The sequence below is a fragment of the Argiope bruennichi genome, chromosome 10, assembly GCF_947563725.1.
Source record: "Argiope bruennichi chromosome 10, qqArgBrue1.1, whole genome shotgun sequence".
NCBI classification, from domain to species: Eukaryota; Metazoa; Arthropoda; class Arachnida; order Araneae; family Araneidae; genus Argiope; species Argiope bruennichi.
This window is the reverse complement of record NC_079160.1, coordinates 58,945,164-58,951,732: the sequence shown is the minus strand read 5'-3', so window position 1 is coordinate 58,951,732 and position 6,569 is coordinate 58,945,164.

Sequence of the window (6,569 nt, the reverse complement as noted above, 5' to 3'; positions counted from 1 at the left end):
CTCCCAGAGGCCTCCATGATTTGGTGCTCTTGGTGGAATGAAACTCCAATCAACACGTTCATCACACAAAAATTTACTCATATTATTATTACTATTACTCAGAATTTTTCTCAGTCTCTTTAACTCTAATTGTGTGCCTACAAAGTTGGAAGCATTGTCTGAAAATATATGTTCAGATTTTCCTCTTCTACTAAAAAATCGTTTTAAAGCCGCAATGAAGGCTTCGCTAGTTAGATCTGAAACTAATTCAAGGTGACATGCTTTTGTGACCATGCACACGAAAACACACACGTAAACTTTATTGAAAATACCTTTTCTTTGATTAGGATATTTAATCCAGAAATGCCCACAGAAATCTTCTCCCACTTTGTTAAAAGGAAAATTTTGAGAAATTCTCTCGGTTGGCAATTGACCCATAATTTGTGAACAAGTAACGGGTTTTGCTTTAAAACAAATTGTACAGTTATTAACTAATTTCCTGCACATATTACGACCATTTAAGGGCCAGAATCTCTGTCTAACAATAGACAATAAAGTTTGTGGACCTACATGCAATTGTCTCTTGTGAGTCAATTCAAGAATCAAATTAGTTAACTTGTGATTCTTAGGAAGAATTATTTGGTGTTTTTTGTCATAATTTAAATTACTATGTGCCAGTCTACCTCCTACTCTTAGTACCTTTTCAGAGTCTAGAAATGGAGAGAGATTTTTTATCTTACTTTGAGGGCTAACCATACCCTTAGTGGACAAGTCCTTTAATTCTGATTCAAATTCTACCTGTTGCACCAACTTCACAAGCGTAGTTTCCGCTCGTTGGACTTCGGATATCTTCAATGGTCCAATTTGTTTGTTAAATGGTTGCTTACAATTATCGATGAACCTGTAAATATAACTAAGAACACATAAAATTTTTTGGAAATTATTAGATACAGAAAGAATTTTGTTCAAAAAACTATTGTCCAAAGTCACAGCCAAAGTTTTTCTCTCAGACGATTTTAGTTCTTCCTGACACACACTGTCATCACTAAGTATCACGTCATCATTTTTAGGGAAAATGTTTTCTTCATGTAGGAAACTCGGTCCTTTCCACCACTTCTCACAGTTCAACAGTGAGTCGGCGCTGATGCCTCTCGTAAGAAGATCAGATGGATTGTCCTTTCCAGGACAATGGTGCCACGTATCTTTGTTTGTCAAGGATTGTATTTCCTTCACACGGTTGGAGACAAAGACTTTCCATCTGCTGCTGGAACCTTGAATCCAACTCAAGGCTATAGTGGAAGCTGTCCAAAAGTCGTTGGTTGCTGGTATTTTCTCACTGAGGACTCTTGATACTTCTTTTGCCAATCTCGCAGCAAGTAACGCACCCATTAATTCCAAACGTGGAAGGGATAATGGCTTTAGAGGAGCCACACGGCATTTTGAAGCTAAAAGATACACACAAATTTTGTTAGGAGTTTTCAGTCTTAAATATGAGACAGCTCCATACGCTTTAATGCTAGAATCGGAAAATGTGTGTATTTCACACTCTGGGGGATTCTCACTATCACACTCAAGGACATATCTAGGAATCTGAAGTTTACCTAAGAAAGACGCTTCTGAACACCACTGTTCAAACTTCTCATTAACATCTGGCAGTAACTCTTCGTCCCAGTCTGTTTTACTTTGCCAGATTTCTTGAAATAAAATTTTAAATCTTATAGTGAAGGGGGATACAAATCCCATTGGATCAAATATTCTGCCTGCGGCCATCAACAAGAATCGTTTAGTATTTTTCCTTTTCAGAAGGAAGTCCAATAGACCTTTTAAATTAAGACTAACATAGTCATTTTGAGGACTCCACGAAAGTCCCAAAACACGATGTGGTTGGTTCACGAAATCGTTAATATTTAAATGGTCGAAATGTTCTGTCTGCCATTGTTTCATTAAATCACAGTCATTTGAAATCCACTTCCGCAAATTCATCCCTGCATCATCCATGATTTTCGCTGCTGTGTTTGACAAGTCAAATGCTGATGATACGTCGTCTTCACCAGCGACGAGATCGTCCACGTAAAAACAACTATCGAGTGTCCGCACAGTAGCGGGATATTGTTCCTTATATTTCTCAATATGGGATTTTATAGTTGCGGCCAATAGAAATGGAGACGAGTTCACACCAAAAAGAACTCGATTGAATCTATACACTTGAACATCTTTTTCACTGTTAGCCACAAGAAACCTAACTGCGTCTTTATCTTTTGGAGTCAAAGAAATCTGGAGAAAGGCTTTTTCCATATCAGCTAAAATGGCTATTTTGTTCAAGCGAAAGGATATCAACAAATCAAAAATGTTTGGATTTAAATTAACTCCTTGATGTAAACAATCGTTCAGCGATAATTGTCCTATTTCATGTGCACTAGCATCAAAAACTATACGTAATTTTGTTGTTAGAGATTCATTTTTTATTATCACTTGGTGAGGAAGATAAAACACTGGGTTATTTGTTGAAGCAAACGGATTTGTTACCCTCTCAATTATCCCCTCATCTAGGTAACCCTTTAAAACTTTACAATACTCAGAATACAACACCTTATCATTTTGCATTTTTCTCATAAGACTGCTGAGTCGTCTTTTTGCTAAATCAAAATTATCGCTCAACTCATTACTATCTATTTTCCACGGGAGTCCCACCTCATACCTACCATTTTTAAAACATATATTTTCCTTAAACAATTCTAAATTCACGTCCTCCTCACTAGTAATACCCTCGTCCTTAACACCTATTGATTCTAACTCCCAAAAGGTCTTTAATGTTGTATTTAAATCACTATCTCGAATTAAACCACAGTGCATTTTGTTATTCACCTCCTCATCTACACTTCCGCTAGCGACATATCCGAACACTGTATTTTGCAAAAGTAGTCGAGAATCTCCTGTATAAATTTGACCTGGCCTAAGCAATTCATAAAATATTTCCGCGCCTAATAAAACATCAATTTTTCCAGGAATATTAAATTTGTAGTCTGCCAGCTCAATATCGTTAGGTAAATCAATTGAAACATTAATCATTCTTGAAGGAATTAAATCGGTTATTTTTTTGACAACTAGCAAATTAAGCTCTTTTTTAAAACTCATATCAAGATTATTTATGGTTGCCATAACACACCCATTAACTGTCATTGATGAATCATTTAAACAAGATACAAGTAAATTAATTTTCTCATTCCTCAACTGCAATCTATCCGCACAATCCTTCGTTATAAAATTTGACTCGCTTCCTCCGTCTAGAAGGCACCTCACTTCATGTCTCGCGCCGTATCTGTCTCGTATTAAGCATCGCACGGTACTCAATAAAACTGTTTTTGTTTTGTTTTGCAAAAAACTCGTAGCCACTACTGATGCATTTCTCTCGCTCTCACTTTGGGGGAAGGCAATATTTGCTGACCCTCCGACTGACGTAAGCATGTGCATTTGGATTCAACGGCGTCGAATCATTGGCTCCTGTTGCGGTTTGTGTCTGAGCGGAAGAGTTATCTCTTTTGGGATAATGAATTAATCTATTGTGCGGTTTCCCACAAAAACAATTTTTAGCTCTACACGGCTTCTTAACGAAACAATTTGAGGAAAAACATTTATAACATAAGCAATTAGTTTTCACGATATCTATTCTTTCGTCAACGCTAAGAGATTTGAATACAGGACACAAATACAGTGGGTGGGATTCATTTGTTTTACAACTATTTACAATGCATTTCGCATTTTTAACGGAAGACAGATAAACACTTGAAGTATTTTTTGACCCACGACTATTATTTTGATTACTGACATCATAACGCCGCGGTTCATATTTAGATTTATAATTAGGTATTAAACTTTGTTCTCTAATTTTTCCCTTCGACGATATGAAAATATCGCATTCTCGGCCTAACTCATGTGGTTTAAACCACGTCTCTCCTTGTTTTACGCCAATATGAGTAGTTAATTCTCTATCCAACGTCTCGATTATTTTATCTGACACTATTAATTCACAAATTGATTTTAAGTCTTTTACCTCCCGTAACTGACAATAGTATTCAAAGGTTGCACTCAATCTAGATGCGAACTGCACATAACTTTCATTGGGTAACCTTTGCGCCTTTTTAAAGTGATTTAGACATTCTTGGGGTGTTGGTTGAAACTCCTTTAACACTATGGCTTTAAGTTTATCATAATTACTCAAATCTTCTTCTTGAAGATAAACCATTAAATTACACGCTTTCTCTCCAAGGATATTTAAAAGAATTTCGGGTTTTAATTTCTCGGGAACATCTTTGGTTTTAAATGCCTTCTCAATCGACTGAAAAAATAAATTAAATGACTCGGCTCTCTGAGGAATCGGAATAGTTAGAGTTTTAATACTCTTAATCAAACTCTCTACATTACACTCTGTTCCGATTGTTTTAATGTCATTTTGTGATGGCTCACTCTCTCGAGATTGTTCACGCAATTTTGCAGTTTCTAATTCCCTTTCTAATTGGGACAGTTTAATTCTCTCAAATTCTAGTCGATTTTCGTTTTCTAATTTTTCCCGCTCAAGTCGATTTTCGTTTTCTAATTTTTCCCGCTCAAGTTTATCTTTTCTCTCGTTTATTTCCTCAAGTACACAGTCAACAATAGTGTGATACGATTCTTTATCTGTTTTATAAATCTTACTCTCCTGTATTAACTTTCTTAAATCTAGAACTTTAGCATTATCAGGTATAGGTAATTTTAACTCCTCGGCAATAGCCTTTAACTCCTCTTTTTTAAACTTAGTAATACTCATTTTCTCAAAAATTAACTCAATCACAAATGAAATTAATAAAACACAAATTAATTACGTCTAAAACACTAGATATAACAATATCAATATCATAAAATTTGAATAACTAACCTCTCACCAAGTAACAATACCAACTGAATCTCCGTGAAACCCAAACTTGAACTCTGAACAACACAAAACTATCGCTTTCGTTTTCAATTAATTTTCGATGCACTATTTTCAAAATTTTTGTTCTTCGGTCCCAGCCACCTCCGGGTCGACGGACCATGTTATTTTGCCAGTTCTACGCACACATTAAATGTAATTCACAACACAAATCAGATGGCAGAGACTTTAGAACAATTCCATTTTATTCGCGTGCTTTCCACACTCTCTCTCTCTACACAGCCACTCTCGCGTTACAGAATTATTTTCGGTTCACTTTGGGGGCGCCACCATACAATCATTTCACAACACCGAACAATACTTATTGAAATTGATTTATTTTTGACTGAAACGTTGCCAGCTAGGGAATAGGAATTCCTCTTCGGATTATAAATAGGGAAAAAAAATTAAAATTCGGCAATAAATAAAGAACATAGTTTTTTTAATACAAGCAATTTCTATTTTATCCTAATTTTACCTTTTCGTAGTTAACAAGTAATAATTTTTAATTTTGTAGAATTCAGAAATGATTGCTCAAAATTGTCCATTCAGATTCTTGTTACAGCGGAATTTATTTAATTCGAAGTTGATGAAAACTCAATTTATTCAAAGATTCAAATGAATTGAAACTGAGTTTGAAGTACAGTGGGGGAGATCATTTTAAGAATAAAAATATCTATAATATAGATTTTTTTATTATAAAATTATTTAACAGATATGTAATAAATAGTTTTTAAAAGTATAAATAGACAGGAAGTCATTCTATTAAATCAATTGTAGAAGATTTAATTGTTAAAAAATTAATCATTTTACAAACAGCTTCAGTAAATAAGTAATTTTCATAAACAAACGCTTTACAGAACTTTGAATACAGCATCTGAAATTCCGAAATAAACATATAATTTACCTTCTAACAAGTTTCGAATTTTTTAAAAATGTGAGAAATTTCTCATTACTTTTTTCAATGAATACAAGAAAATCTGTGCGAATTAATGGCCATATCCTCTTTGATCATTGAGGATTCCAGGAATAGACAATTTTAATTAACGAAACACTCAAGCAGTAAACACATTTTTTTATGATTTTTAACTGATCATAATGAATTGTAATCATAAACAACATTTGAACACCATTCTAATGCTATTTCAGATGAATACAGAAAAAAATTCAAATTACTGACGAATTCGAATCAAAAACATTTAGTTTAGCCAAATTACACTATTTTTAATGAATTTCAATATTTCAATTCTGATATATTAAAATAAAATGTTCTTCTAGTAACGAAATATTTATGTTAATTTTAATGACTATTTTTTCAAAGTAATCTGTCTTTAAAAGTCTTATGTTAATATTTTGTATTGATTTTTGAAACTTACTTTTAAGCATTATCTATTTGTATGTATTTAATTTTTCACATTTCCGTGTTTTATTCATGGAATAAAAATCAACAAGCATTTATACATGCAAAAGCTTAAAAAAAAAATTGTTTTTCCTATAAACTACGTCAAACTCTAAAGTTAAAATAGAAACCAGGGAAATCTTGAGATATTAAATATATATTTTCAATTGAACTTGATTTATGACATAAATTGTTGGGAAAACTTTATTTTTCTGACAATTGAATGATAAAAATAAACGTATGATT